Source organism: Quercus suber, unplaced genomic scaffold (genome assembly GCF_002906115.3).
Source record: "Quercus suber isolate HL8 unplaced genomic scaffold, Cork oak 2.0 scaffold_108, whole genome shotgun sequence".
In the NCBI taxonomy this organism is placed as follows: Eukaryota; Viridiplantae; Streptophyta; class Magnoliopsida; order Fagales; family Fagaceae; genus Quercus; species Quercus suber.
The window spans coordinates 415,547-431,058 of record NW_027069573.1 but is presented as its reverse complement, the minus strand read 5'-3'; positions in this window follow the sequence as shown (position 1 = coordinate 431,058).

The following is a 15,512-nucleotide window of genomic DNA, read 5'->3' as shown; positions in this document are numbered from 1 at the left end:
AATCCCACTTGTGGTTGTAACTTAAAGTGATACTTTAGAAAAGTGCTTGACAAATAGATGATCTATATAATGTGATTAGTTGCTTTCTATAACATAATAAGCGCATGTTTGAATTTCTTTTTTTTAATGGGTGACATATTAATTTATAAAATTAGTAAAATTTGTATATATTTTTAGTGTTTTAAATTTTATTATTATGTTCACAAATCACAAAAGAAATTTGCCAAAGGTTTTCTATTTGAATTGACACATTCTTATACACAAAGTGCTTCAGATTTTAGGAGAGAAATATTTCGAGCTGTAGAATTAATACCATATTGTAATTATTTCTAAAAAAAAAAAATAGTAATTCTACATTTAATTATTATGTTATTAAAGTTGATGATGAATGAGAATTAGTAGGTTGAATGCTCCAGGCTACGGTGATGGCTTGATGACCTGAAGAGAAAAAAATACTATCAAGGGTGACCGATGTAAACTGACCAAGGACCCTCCGACGATTAAGTTGGTTTTCTCTTTAGAATACAAGGATGGTGAATTAATGAATAGTAGAACTTACTTTGGTTGAATGAGACTTGATCCTTTTATAGAGTGTTAGGAGTGGGTCAGCTTGTTCAAATCCACTATCATCATAGGAGATGTGTGGAGTTAATTGAGAAAATAGAGCGGATTTTGGGGAATCCTCCTCTCGTTCTGGAATGATAGATCGTGGTCTGATTGCATAGAGTTTGTAGAAAAATCTTTTGAAATTTACTAAGTGTATCTAGTCGTCCATGTCTTTGAATGTCATGGACGACTAGATCACTTTGGACGGTCATGACGCCTATGGAAGGATTCTATCCATATTTGTGATGCTTTATATGAGGTTCCTCTTTTGTACAACAGTTTGGACATAGCCTGGTCATGGACGACCATCATAGACGAATTAAACTTAATTTAATCTACTATCAAAAGTGTTAGCAATCACATTTGTTATCATATTAATTTTTAAGCATTTTGTTTAAAAATTTAGGTTTTTATTAATAATGAATGCCCTAACATCACATGTTAAAGTACATTAAATAATATTTTTACACATCTTTCAAAGAATAAAGTTAACTCAAGGGGTTGATTAAATAGTTCTTACGGTCTCATAATATCTATGAAATATGGGTTTGAAACCCTTTACTAGTATCTTGACGACACTCCTCTTAAGGGTCCGTTTGGTTGAAGGGGTGGAAAAGTGGGAGGATAGAAAATGGTGTAATGATGGAAAAATGGGAGAATAGAAAAAATTTTAATTTCCATCCTTTTTGTTTCGTTGGGAGTAAAAAAGTGGAGTGATGAAAAAAGTAAATTTATATAATTTACTCATACACCCTTGTTAAAAAATAAAGCCCAATTAAAAAAAAAAAAAGAAGACAAATAACCAAAAAAAAAAAAAACAATAATCCAAATTTATTAAAAAATAATAAATAAAAATTATAACAAAGATCAAACACTTATTAAAATTAGAATTAAAAAAAAAAAAAAAAAAAACACAACATGTACTAAAGCCATGTGCAACTTGCACATAGGCATTTTTATCCTTTACCTATCAAAATTTTCCCCACCAAGTTTTCTCTCCATTTTGGGGAGAAAACTTTTTGAAGGGTCCAGGCGGCCCCGCTGTCAATTTTCCCTTTCCCCCACTTTTTATTTCATCATCACTAAAATTAACTCTATCAAACACACCCTAAGAGATTTCTAGGTGAGGAAACCATTAATATTCGAAAAGGGCTAGATATTCTTGTTTTTTTATTTTTATTTATTTTTTATTTTTTATTTTTTATAAAAAAGTTAAATTGTTAACTCATAATTAAATATTTATTAGCATTTCTTAACATGTGCCTTTTAGCATTTATAGTTGACCACTGCACACATTTGGTGCGATGGTCACTCTATAAGTACAAGTGCGAGTAGGGTGTATGGAGTAAAGGCCGGAGTTCAAGTTTTCAGGAAGAAATTTCACACACATATACACTTAGATTATGTTAGAATAAAATTTTTACATTGTAATAAGTTTTTCTTGAGCAATCCTTCCTTTCTTGAGCAAGCTCTTAACCATGATGTAATAAGTTTTTCTAGTTCATAATAAAGTTTTCAGTATTTCGTATTAAAAAAAAAAAATTCTACATTGTATTAAAAAATAAAAAGATTTATTGTTGTTTTAGCATTTTCCATGTCATTGACGAGAATAATGATAATGAATAAAAGTCCAAAAATTTCATTGTACTAGCTGGAATTCTAGGAGCCTACGTGTCTGAAATATTGGATACTGAATAGCGACAGTTACCGAATTGTGTTGACGACTTTGACGTCTCATAGACGCCTTCTTTTGCAATGTTCGTCCTGACTATGAGAAGTCCCTTCTGGACCGTTTGATGGTCCACGTTGTCAAATCAAACCAACTCACAATCACAATCCAACGGTGAATATCGTTGAAGTACAAATTTCTTTTTCATAAAAGCACATAGAGCCAAGAATAAGTTTTGGCTTTTCCTTTTCTTACTTCAACCACCAATAAGGGTTTAATTTTCTTACTTCAACTACCAATAAGGGTTTAATGTATATATATATATATATTGTTTAATTTATATATATTTTTTAGAATACACTTTCGGTCGTTACTTTACAGTGCACGTGGTGAGCTAAAAAAGGCCTGTTATACGCTTCCTGTTTTTATTTATTGATTTTTTTAATTTTATTTTTTATTATTCTTGTTGTTGTAAGTGTTATTTTTATTATTATTAGTTTTTTTTTTCATGCTAATCAAGCTGCCACTACATAAAGAGCCAAGAGACTAAAAAGAGGCGGCTACACAATAAATAAGGCTTATTACTAATACTAATTTATTATGTCACCCTTTCGTTTTTATTTATCACATTTCTTTTTTCTTTTTCTTTTTTCATTCAAGGTTTTATAATATATTTGTGGTTCATAATAAAATTTGAGAATTACGTGGATATATATGATATACTTCAATATTTTCTACAAAAAAAAAACTACTAGTGGAGTTGTTTGATTTCCAAAATTTCCAAGATGTTGCCATACAACTATATACAAAGTGTAAACATAACCAAAAATTTCTCTACGAGTCAAAAATTTGCAAAGTAAAAAGCTCCATTATTTCTGGACCAACTTGAACTACAAGCAAAGACTTCCATAATTCCAATTGGCAATTGCTAGGAAAATGAAGAAAAGATACATTCTTTTCATACTCCTATTTTTTTTTTTTTTTTTTTCATCTTACCATTTGTATTAATTTTTCTTCTAAGGGTCATTGAGGGATTTACACATTGCTTTCATGGCAAGAGGGTGAGGTTTTCAATGGGTCCAAGATAAAGCTAATAACACTAAAATTGTAACTTTTAGAATTTGTTGCCAAAAGGCAAGTTCATGACAATGTGAGCAGAGAGAGCTCTTATCAAGTTATCAAAAGGCTTAATAAGAGGGACATTTTGATTAAACTGTTTTTAGGTAAAAAAAAAAAAATAGAGAAAATAATGAGATTCCTTGGGCATCCATGGATCTTCCTTGTCCTTGAGGCCCATTTCCACCTCAGCATCACATGCTTTTTGTTCAAAAACTCTTTTCAACATTTTTGATTGGTGGATTACACGCAATGCCACTATACTTTTTTCTACTTTATTAATTATAGGAGTGTCACACACTAAAAAGCTTCTTTTTCAGGAGGAAATTTTTTTACATAAAGCAAAACATAAAAACATACTGTAGTGGTCCAAGTCAATGACGAAATAATTTTATTAAAATTTTTAATTTAATTAGTAAGGGGAACTTTATTTAGTTTTTGATGTTGGTGGATTACATGCTGCTTTAACATGTTTAACACATCCCTCCCTTTAATTCCTCCAACATCAACCACATCTTTTGTCGCTCTTGGTATGAGCTATCTCATATATCCATTGTATGTAGTGGGTGTCCCATAGTATGGGGTTTCACACGTTTGTAATTTAGTTATAGAGTCTATATGCTGTGACTTGTGAGACACATAGATTGGATGCAAGAAATAATTTTCACCCGTTGAAGAGACACGTGCATAAATGTGAAGAACATAAAATTTTCTAAAAATATTTCATAAACCAATGTTCTTAGAATATCCGTTAATTTTTCTCTATATTTAAAGTGTGAATATCTAACTTTTACAAGAGTAGATCTACAATCTCATTAATGTCGGATGGATAGCGGTTTAACAAAAATCTAAAGGAATCAACTTAACTAATTAATTGGAAAATAAAATAACTTCATGAAGAAATAACAAGCTGATTGGATTTCTACCAAATTAAAAAAAAAAAAAGAAAGATGATTGGATAATAAAAGGCTTAGAGACACGAAATATTTACCTAAATACTTGATAATTAAGGTAATTATTAACTTACATTTATTATGATTGTGATGTTTATACAACTATATATATATATATATATATTTTTTTTTTTCGATAGAGTTTCAATTTATGACGTCTGCTCCTGATAATATCTCTTTATTAACAGACCAAGACACTAATCGATTTTTGGTGTATATGTAATTAAATAATTATTAACTTACCAATATTTATTATGATTGTGATTGTACGTGTAATTAAATATTATACTATTTTAAAAAGAATATGATTTACTAAGATTTTAATGAAGGATTTAAATATAGACTAGAATTTAAATTCAATTAAAAAAAATATATGTATTAGAATAATGACATGTAGTATTGTGAAGCCTCAAAAATTTATATTCTAGACATTAGGGTTCAAACTGCGTGCCTCCCGTATATTACATAATAAATTATGTAAAATTTCAATTTATTAACATTCTTTTATTCCTCTTGGGTAATTTGGAATGTACGTAAGAAAGAAATTAATTAAAATCTCCTTATTACTGTTTTTTTTCCGTAAAAACATTAGGATTTGACATATTTCAATGTTTACTAGAAATTAAATTAGGATTTTTGTTCATCCTCCATGTCTCTATGCATGTGTGTTACCACCATGGGTAACATTGGTTTTTGTTCATCGTAAGGTGTCTGTTAAGAAATTAAAAATCACAAAAAAGAAAATTAGTGATTCTACAAAAACCCGACCAAAAAAAATGGATTTCTTGGCATCAAACTGTAAAGAATGATTTCCTTACGTATGAAAGTTTGTTTTAGTATGAAAATCACTCTTTAAAGGCACCGACAAGAAGGATCGCTGCTAAAAGGGTGAAATATCGAGAGTCCTAACATTAAAAGGAAAGCTAATACCTTCCAGTACTTTTTTTTTCTAATCTTTGTTGGCAACTAAGCATGCATATTACTTTTTTTTTTTGGTTTTGTTTTTTTTTTGTTTTTTTGTTTTTTGTTTTTTCATTTCATATAGTTTGTGTAGTTAGAAATGTCATTTACTGACCTAAGAAGCACCAAGACAAGCATCCACAAGTCACTGTTAAAGAAAAGTGTTACAAATGTGCTTTATTTATTTCCATTCTGCTGCATGGAACTTTACTGACAAGCTAAGCAACCACTTTGCTAGCCAACCAAAAAGTAAAGTAAAATAAAAAAACTTATGCTCCTAATATTGTTATCCTATGACTCTTTGACTAAATAATTTTATATTTTCCTTTTTCAGAAAGTTTAGATCTTTGAATAAGTGGACACAGATTTTCCACCATGGGCCAATAAATTTGCCCTACTGTTATTTTTTTTTTTTTTGTGTCTGCCAATTATGAACCCATTGATTCTGGCCGTCCATATTGTGATTATGTGAATATTTTTTGATAAAATAAAAATGTAAAAAAAATATTGGAAAAAAAAAAAAATCATGGGTCTACTAGAAGTGAAGCAGATAAGTACTTAATTTTTGTTATACTGTGATGGGTCTTTTAGCTAAGAGACATAGATATGGTTTGTGCTTACAGTCCAAACATGCCTTAGTGTGTGTTTTTTTTTTTTTTTTTTTGGTGACAATTAACATGCCTTAGTGTTGGTGGTAAGATATAAGGACATCTTGTTTTTCCTTTCTTCTTTTTGGGTTTTTATTTTTATTTTTTTTAAATCAATACTAGTAAAAAACGCAAAAGTATTCTATTCAGTACTGCTCAAATAAAGTGATAGCAACATTAAATACTTTTTAAGAAACAAATCCACACAAAAAAAGTGAATTCTTTTTGAGTAACAAACACACAAAAAAAGAGTGTGAATGGTGTTCTAACTTATGCAATTGGAAGTTATATTAATTGAAGGAGGACAAAAATCTTATGGTTTTAGATTAATAATTCTAGCTTTCATGATAACTTCAAACCTACATGATTTCAAGTGTACCCCACCAAATTTGCATTTGATACAGAAGCCACAAAAACTCAATGCCATGTAAACTCAACCAAACAAATAAGAAAGAGTGGATAAGCATGAAGATATCCGGTTGCTGTATGCAACTAAACTAATTTTTTACTATACCATTACAATAATATACTATATTATTAATGTGATCATTTTCGACCAATGAGGCAAGAGGGTGATTAGATAACTTTTTAGGTTTATGCGTGTGGTGCCGAATGTGGTACTTCCCACAATGAACGAAAACTCACTCACGTTTCTAAAAAGAATGTGTGCACAAGCACAACTTTCCTGACCTAATAGAAAATAACAAGAAGCAAAAAGCTGCATGGTTCATTCAATTTAAAATTTTACAGAAGAAAACCTAGTATTGAATGGCTTTCTTACGTTTCTTTTTCGGCTTGTTTTGTACATATATAAGCAAATAGAGTGAAAATTGAAAATTAGAGCCGACCCACATGATGTAGAAACTACTTCCTTGTTGGGTTTTGGCTAAAATCCAGACTAGACCAGTTTGGCCACGTTGGCCCTGCAGGAATTGCCGACGACTTTTTTGTTGTTTGTGGTGCCAAGTGAACACATAAAGAAGAGGTGCAAACTAAGTAGGTCAAAGTGGGGCATACAACAATATGACAACGATGTCACTTTAGAGAGAAAAAACACTATGTTCTAATTCAACCCCTAAAAGTTGTAAAGGCCATCATGCTAGTGCTAGCTAAGCCAAAAACTCCCTTAGAAAAAAAGAAAAAGGAAGTAGGAGATGAATTAAGAAGAAGAAGAAGAAGCTAAACCCATCTTTGTTCACCTCAAACTTATCTTACCGTGCACGCATGTGAATATACAATTTTATTGTCTGTGCGAATACTTGTGCTTGTGGATGTATTATGGTCCAAATTTAGACCCCACAATGCTATGCAGTAGCAGTTTAGCCAACTAGTGCAAAAGACACGTCCCAATCACGGTAACAAGGAAAGTAGGACAATAATACTTTCCTGTATGCAGTTTTCTAGTCATGGTGGCTTTAAATTCGGAGAAAGTACAAATTCATTGTCTTCACTCTTTCACAAACACTGCACGTATAATTAGGCCAATCATTCCTTACTAGCTAGGGTTTTATTTGACAGAGTTGCATGTATCTTGTTCATTTATCATTCCAAGTGCGGTAGGACTTTTTTTGTGGGGGCATGAAGCTCGACTTGAAGAACTAGTGGCAATGAATGATGCTTCAAAGCATAGCCAATAAAACGGAGCTTACACGGAAAAGTATCGAGTCTAGCAATTCCTTACACCTCTACATACACTCTTGCTAGCCTTCCCCTTTAAATGAAAGTATTTCTAAACAGTGTTTGTGTCATGCATCATCATGACCAAGAATACTATAAATGAGAGCCACAAATACCACTCAATACACAATTGGACGGAACTACGTACAGACAGAGGGGGGCTGTGGCCCCCGGCGCCACCCCCCCCCCCCCCCCCAATTTTTTTTAAATATTAAATAGTAGGTATATATTTAAAATTTTAGAAAATAAGCCTAAAAAAAATTATATTTGCCCCCCTCAAGAAAATTATATTTGTCCTTCTTGACTTCGAATCCTAAAAAAAATTATATTTGCCCCCTCAAGAAAATTATATTTGTCCTTCTTGACTTCGAATCTTAGTTCTGTCTCAGTTTATTGTTGTTGAGATTTTGGTTGTGTAAGTTGAACATTAACATCTTAGGAAGTTCTCATTTTGTAAAGACATAATGTAATATGCTGAAACGTTACCTTAACCCAAGAATTTAAGTTTATAGTTTCAGCCTAATTATGTTAATTAATTAAATATATCACCACTGAAGGTGTGTGGTCCAGTAACAAAAAGGTATAGTTCCATGTGATTTTCTTGGAGTTAATGTCTTGAATTCGAATCCTTAGGTGCATGAAATTGGTTCTCAAAACGCTTGGGAGATTGCTATTGGGTCCCTGATAAGGTTGAGATTAAACTGTGATTGAACCACCTAAGAGAATGTCTAGGATCCCTCATTCCTCCATCTAGATCCTTCAGGCATTGATTCCTCAAAAAAAGATGCTGTTATATATATATATATAGTACTCACACTTAAATATTTTAGCAAGATTGATAAAAAGGATGTGAATTTTCATCTTAAGATTTCTTCGATTGAGTCCACTTCTTTCAAACTGAATCTTGCTCAAAGTGGCACACTGATCCATACAGAGTCCAATGTTATTGGATTATAAATCCTACAATATTAAAGTCCTCTGTTCTAAAATATAATCAAATATTTGTGGAATGATTGGTAGTTAAGCACGACCAAGATTTGTGAGGTTTGAGTATATATTGTATATAATAGGACTCTCGCTACTTTTTTGTATTTATTATTTGACAAGAATGTGGTTGACACTAGAAAACTGTAAAGCACAAATGCCCATAATGCAACACACAACAAAGATTCCAAATGGTGTTTCGTGGGGGAAAGAATTAAACAAAAATGTCTCACGATGCGGGATCAAACTAAGATTATATCAAGTGCATTAATAAAATAAAATAGATGTAGCAACTTTAAGATGTCATCACTAGAATTTCTCAAAAAAGAAAAAAGAAAAAAGAAAAAGATGTCAGTAGAACATTCCACTCGATTTTCTATCAAAATATTTTACATACTTTTTAGTCTTGATTTTCAAGTGTCTTAGTAGATTCTTCAAACAAAACTCTTCCTATTCGACAAGGTTTGTCATATTCATATCCACGATAATAAACTTGTTTATTCAGCCAAAAAAAAGAAAATCCACAACAATAATCTTTCATCTACGCTTTACCTTAAAAACCAATGATATTAATATATGCTTATGAGCTATGACAAATTAATGCTTGTTTTCCAGAAAATTGCCTTAAAAAATTTGCAAAAATCTAGGCTAATTAAGGCCCAATATCCGCTCATGATGACTAGATCATGGTTAGATTGGAGTCCTTGGACATATTGTTTTTGCCGTTTCGCCTGGCCCATTAGGCAACTCTTAATAGAATATCCAATCTAATTATATATTCTAATTTAGCACCATATTTTCAATAGAACAATGACATGAGGAGGCGGGTATTCTCTTTAGAAAGAAGAGTAAACAATAATTTTCAACTTATATACAATAAAATATTTTCCCATAAAGTTGCTAAGGTTCATTACTTTTAGATAATGCTCTCACAGCATAAACAATTTGACATAAACTCACAAAGGTTCCACTGTTTATATACCACCCAATGGTAACTGTAATAGCATTATCTAAACAGTACAGAACCTTTGCGAGTTTATGTTAAAAAATTTAATTCTAGAATCTATCAAATTTGCTTATATGAATTTATGTTCAATTTTACTGTGTATCTCATATTGTTTTTTTTTTTCTAAATTATTAATGCAATGGAAATGAAACTTAAGGTTTTTAGTTAAATAAGATTTTAAAAAATATGATAATATAATTAACACGCATGTATCACAACATCAAACATCGTATAAGATTTTTTAATTATATAATTAAAACATTATCATTTTGTCTATCGTGTGTCATAACCTTAAGTAGAACTTTTGATTGATAAGATAATAGAAATGACACGGTTTCACTTGTATGTTAATGATATGCATGAAACGTCTCAAACAGTAGTTTTTATTTTTATTTTATATATATATATATATATATATTTTATAATTCATTTCAACTTTGAAATTATTTTATTTTTATGGAAAATTACACCAATGACATCCAAAGATTCATCGAAATAGAAATCCCTCCCCTAATTGCATTAAAATACACATTAAAATCAAATGAGTAAGTGTTCCAATGCAATAGTTTTGGAATAATGACTACTTTAGAAGCTAAATTTAGGAGAAGCCATCCAATTTAAAAGGTAATTAGGTAAAGCGTCTAATTACGTTACACACCCACCAAAAAAAAAAAAAACCATTGTTTGTTTCATTAAAAGGAAAGGAGGGATTAAAAAAAAATGAAGAACAACATTACGGGTCAACTCTTTCCGAAGAGGCTTTCATGTGTGCATGCATGTGCAGCCATGACAGAGACAGACGAGCCATGCCAGAGCAGGCCTAATCCTATTAGGGCTTCAAACTGTAGGGTGGTCCAGCTTGAGCTGGTATCTATATTTTTGTTTTTGATATGAGGTATACCTACCTATTGTTTTGTTTATGGGAATCTTGTGATGGGTAAACCTAGCTACTTTGGGACTAGGCAACCATAAGGGCATTAGGCAATAATAATAGGCATCATCAATGCTTCTTTACTCCTTTTTATTATATACATATATATATATTATATATATATTATTATTATTATTATAAAGATTAAATGTCTCGAATAAAAAACATTAACCAGTGGTCCATGATATAGATGATTGGAACCTCGGACCTTTCTTAATTATTAGAGCCATGAAAACAAGCATGGTTAATCACTACTAGTTACGGTGGATCTAAGAAGGTCGCCATATTTAAAGACATGAAACCCACTCAACACTATGCAACCTTACTATAGAGAATTCTAAGATATAATTAAATCCTATATAGAAGTTGGAACCCCTCTCTAAAAGGCAATTAGCATGGAATCCATTTTTGGATAAAAGGAGGTTAGGACCTAGAATGCCCCATATATATATATATATATATATTTTTTTTTTGGAGGAACGGCCCATATATTTAAACATCGTATTTCGAACTAATTTTAAACTTTACAACTTTTAAATGCACAATTTCATCATTAAATAAAAAGGGCCCTCAAGGATGATTGTGAATTGAATTTGAATATGTGATTGTGTTTGGGACCTAGGAGTCTCTATCTGTCTCAAAGATATATGTTTTGTGCAGCTTATGAGTGGGAGAGTGTCTAAGTTGAGAAGGTGAGATGTGAGTTGGATTTATATATAGTTATAGTAAACTATATACATACATATATACATACATACATATATTATATATATATATAAATTGGCACTTTTACTGTTTGTTGGTAGTGGGGTTGGGACGGAGCTAGGACTTGGAGCTAAGGGGGTGGCTCTATTGCTGGTTATGTGCAGTAACTCCAACCTCCAGCTTTGCTGCTTAGACTCTAAGGTTTTTTTTTTTTTTTTTTTTTTTTTTTTTTTTTGGTGCATGTGTTTGCTATTACGTAAGGACAAATTTTTTTAAAGGGTTTAGGCTATTTGTTTTGGGTAAAATTTGTTGGTTGAGCCTTTTTTTTTTTTTTTTAGTTTTGCTACTAGTAATTTTTGTTATTAGGCTAATATTTTTAGGCCTGTATATTTTGTTTTAGATTTTAGATCAATACATTTTTTATGGCCTTTAAAAGGAGAAAAATGTTAAAGATATAATTTTTTTTTTTAATAAATTAATGATGTGATGAGTGGTTATTGGTAAGTAAAAAAATGATATAAGTAGTGGACCTAGATATAAACCAATAAGGATTTGCTATGATCAACAATTTGTAAAAATATTGAAGAAAAGTTTGTGGCTATATTATTATTTTTAAAAGAATTAATGATATTGTTAGAGGGGCAAATTGTAATCTTATAAAAAAATTGGTAAAATTAATACCCATAAATATACTAATATTTTTAATAAATAAATAAATAAAATAAATAAAAAAACTGGGGGCCATTGCCTCCAAGTCCAAGCTTAGCTCCGTCCCTAAGTGGGGGCAATATTAGGGAATAGGCAACATATGTAGATTGAAAAAAAGGTTAATGCATTAAAAATTAGTAATGGAGGTAACGGAGTGTTTGGGGTGGTGGGTGACAAAAATAAATGACAAATAAAGAGACAAAAAGATAGAGATAAAAGGACAAAGATAAAAAGACAAAATGAAATACATAATATAAATAATATGTGATACAAATTCATCAAAATAAAATTGTCACTTGCCCATATTGCTAAGGGGTAACACATAATGCTATAACTAATATTTTTGAGGATTTTTTTTCCCGCTTATTATTGGCCCCTTAGCTTAAAATCTTGGGTCCATCCTTACTTTTATTTTATTTTATTTTATTTTATTTTTTGGGTGGACGAATCAACAATGGTTTTCTTAATTTATAAGAATAATATTATCAATTGTATTCCTATGCGCGATTATAAAAATATTAAATAACAATCCTAGAAGCTTGGCCGTGTAAATTGGTTGGCTTTTTCAAATTTTAGCTTCTAAAGTAGAATATCATTCAAAACTAGTGCCTTGAACGCTATGCTGAAGTAGACATTCATTCAAAACTAGTGCCTTAAACACTACTATAGACTATGTATCCTGTACTATAAATAATCAAACAAAACTAAAAAGTCAACAACTAATCAACTATAAGAAAAAAAGGAAAATTATTTAATGTTCCTAAACTACCAGGTCAGTGCACTGACTTGGTAGTCCTAATAATCACTGACTAAATGCCACTTTTTTTTTTTTTGGAAAAAGAATAACTTAATCCCCTTAGGAGTAGGATGATGGACCGCCTCGAAGTCAAGATTGGAATTGAAAAGGCATAGGATGATGGATTTCCTAGAATTATTCACGCGAAACTTTCCACNAAAATAAAATATTTTTGTCTTTTTGAAAATTTTCAATGTTTTTGGATTTTTTTTTTTTAAACAAAACAACCTAAGAAAATAAAACAACCAAAAACTAAAAGAAAACATGTCCATAATTAATTGAAAGAATTAAATTAAGAACAAGTAAACAACACTCACCTTAGAGAATATTTTCTCACCCATATAGCACAGGTGAAAATCCATGAGAAGTTTAGTGTATTTAAGGGATTATACCAATCGTCTGAGACTGACTGAAATCCTACAAATTCCTTTCACAAGTCAACAAGCTCAAATTTTTCAAAAGAATATCAAACAATTTATATGGACTTATGACAGGAGAAATATCATTACATATCCTAGACTAAAACACAGAATACTTAAATTTCAATTTATGACAATTAGGATGAATGTGACTAGAGACACCACAAAAGTGATAAACATGAACAAATTTAGAAACATTAATATTCTTGACAACAAATCTAGTCTCACATTTTGGTTTTTGCCTCAACAAAGAATAATTTGGTCTAATATGACCAACAACACCACAAAGGTGACAAGTAGGCACAAAAACAGATTTATTATACTCTCTAACAGTAAATTTAGACATAGGTTTAGAAATTTCAACATCTACATCAGAACTTTTACCTTTGTCTAACATAGTAAAATAAGTTTTTTTTTTTTTTTTTTATTCCTCTTGAAAGAAGGGATATAAACTTTTTCAGTTTTAAGCTTAAGAGAACAGAAACACTTCTGTTATCAATAACAGGCTTGGTACTAGTCAAATTTTTAATTTTAGTTTTAGATTCAACTAACTCTTGTTTCAATCTTTTCATCTTCTCATCTTGAAAGGAAATTTGATTTCTCAAAATTCATTCTTTTTATTAGATTCATCTAATCTAACAACCAATTCATCTTTTTCAAGATTAGCCAATTTTAACTCTTCCTTGAATTTCTTAGCAATTTTCATATATTTCAATAATTCCTTACGAAAAGTTTCACAGGCATCAATAAGATCAACAAAAGCAACAATGTCCTTTTTATTCAAATCATCACAATCAAAAATAGTAAGACACCTAAAAATTATCCATGATAACAGGGATCAAGGATCAACTCTAGGTATAATAACCTAAATCAAGAGCTAACCCGCTCTGATATCACTTGTACGGTTTTTAGATCCCTGTAAAACACAAGTTATTTAACCTAATTTATTAACTAAGTAAATACTTAGATTTATTATTTAGATCTATGTTAAAACAAAACAATCATATCATGCAAAGCAGCGGAAAAATAAATAACACAATAATATGATAACCCAGGAAACCAAACAAATAAAAAACCTGGGGAGGATTTAACCAAGCTATCCTCAAAGTAAAAAGCAAATCCATTATGAAAGAATTGAAGTTTGTATAATAGAACTTAGACCACTAACATTCTATTGCTATCTCAAGTAGAAAACTTACTACCATAACCCTATAATAGCTCTAAGTCCACGGACTACTTCTTTCCTTGACCTTTGCAACACAAACACCCACACTTGATAAAAAACACAAACTCTCCTATTTGTGACTCTAAGACCACCCTTGAAGGTTTAGATCATCAGCATCTTTGATGACTAGAGAAGGCAGCAACTTCTACAATACAGAATCTTGAGATTCTTCAAGGAATAACACCAGTAGAAGATGTGAGAGAGCTTTTTGGTTACAAAACCCTAGATACAATAGATGCACACTCTTCTCTCTCTGAAAAGCCTTGAAAATCCTACCTAGGGTTAGCTTATGATGTGCTTTAAATACTAGAAAAAATGGATCACAATTTGGGCTTCAAACAGATAAGTTATGGCCTTTTTACGTTTGCTGATTTTTGTTGATCTGCAACTTTCAATCGATTGAATCTAATTTTCGATCGATCGAGCCTTGCAGAAATTGAATAGTAATATCCTGCAATTACTCGATTCCAAATTTAATTTAAATCAAAATTTGAGCAAGTCTAAACCTAGATTAAATATTTTGATCATGGTTTGCCAATATATACAAATTGAAGTTCTAATACATTAGTTTCTAAAGTTTTAGAACCTAACAAAGTCAAATAAAAATAGAGATTTATCGGACTAAAACAAGTTGTTATATCCGATCTTTGGTGAGTTAGGTTAACCCATGAAGGTCCTTATTTTTGGACATTTAAAAAAAATTAAGAAAAGTTCTAATAATTTTTTCTTCTTATTTCTTTCAATACAAATAAAATAATAAATAAAAACACTCAAATATGAAAGTTGAATGATACATAAATAATTAAGTTATGATCTAATCATTAGTTGTAATATTTTACTAGTCTAATAATTCAAAAAAGAAAAGAAGATGTGTATACATATTATACATGAAACATGAAATAAAGTTAACATATGGTTGAATGACAATAAAGTTAACATGTGGAGTATTTACTAAATAATTTATTTGCACTTCTGTAGTAATAATTTTAAATTAAACAAGAAATACAGATACATTTTCGACATATTTTTCTTTAAAGTTGCACATATTAACATGGATATTATTATCCTCAAAGATAACAAGCATATCGATCCAAGCTTGATTTTATTCAA